Consider the following 801-nt stretch of genomic DNA (forward strand, 5'->3'; position numbering starts at 1 on the left):
ACCTGTTGATTAAGATCTCCAATCGGAGCGGCGCCCCCGTCCGTCTCTCACCTCGGCGCCGCGGCGGCCGCAGGTCCGCCCGCTCCGGAACGCTGCGGGAGCGACAGTCCTCCGGAGGCCCTGGGAACGCTGGATAAAGAATCCCGAAACTCCCGATTCCCCACCTCACAAACCTTAGTCCCCGCCCCCGCCCCGCCGCCAGGCTCCTCCGTCGCCGCTGTCCCTGCCGCCAGCGACTCCACCTTGAGACCGCGCGAGAGCGGCCCCCGCGGCTTCCGCGAGACCGCGCACGCGCCCCCGGGACTCTGGCGGAGCGAACGCGCCTATCCCAGCCCCGCCCCCCGCGCGCCCCGCCCGCTGCTAGGCAGAGAGGCTGGCGCGGTCTGACCAATCCCAGGACGGCGGGGAGAGCGCGCCCGCTCATTGGCCCCCTTGGCAGCTCTCGAGCGGCCGGGCGCGCGCACTCGCGCGCCTCTCAGTATAAATTGCGAAGGGCTTCACGCGGGGCGGTATGTGGCTGCGGCTTTCAGTTGCGCAGTGTGCTGTGGGCCCCGCGTCATTCGGCACCCGAGGGTTCCCTTAGGCGCGTTCACGTTCTGCAGCCCTTGGCCCTGCTTACCCTGGCTGGCCGTCATCTACTGAAGAAAATCTGGTCCTCCTGTGGAGCGACTCCATGTTCTGTCAAGCACACTATATAATCTAACAGTTGTTTCAAAACTACGCCATCGCTTGATTTAAAGCCTGAAGTGGGTAGTGGCTCACCAAGATTCCCCACTATCGCAGAAGGCTCTAAGAAGCTAT

The 801-nt window shown here is 65.4% G+C and overlaps 1 protein-coding gene across 5 annotated transcripts in view; it reads right to left on the minus strand.

Moving 5' to 3' along the window:
* The window catches only part of PALS1 (protein associated with LIN7 1, MAGUK p55 family member), a 99,708-nt gene extending 99,579 nt beyond the window's left edge, over positions 1-129 (minus strand). For 2 of the 5 annotated variants that reach the window (XM_045287687.1, XM_004698660.2), the window contains exon 1: positions 52-129. The gene's annotated coding sequence lies outside the window, so the exon portion shown is untranslated. The remainder of the gene's footprint in view (positions 1-51) is intronic. The other 3 variants (XM_045287686.1, XM_045287685.1, XM_045287688.1) reach the window with 2 other exon arrangements.
* Between the last annotated feature and the right edge of the window lie 672 nt (positions 130-801).

The sequence above is a fragment of the Echinops telfairi genome, unplaced genomic scaffold, assembly GCF_000313985.2.
Source record: "Echinops telfairi isolate 266 unplaced genomic scaffold, ASM31398v2 ScPeMD7_18;HRSCAF=68, whole genome shotgun sequence".
Lineage (NCBI taxonomy): Eukaryota > Metazoa > Chordata > Mammalia > Afrosoricida > Tenrecidae > Echinops > Echinops telfairi.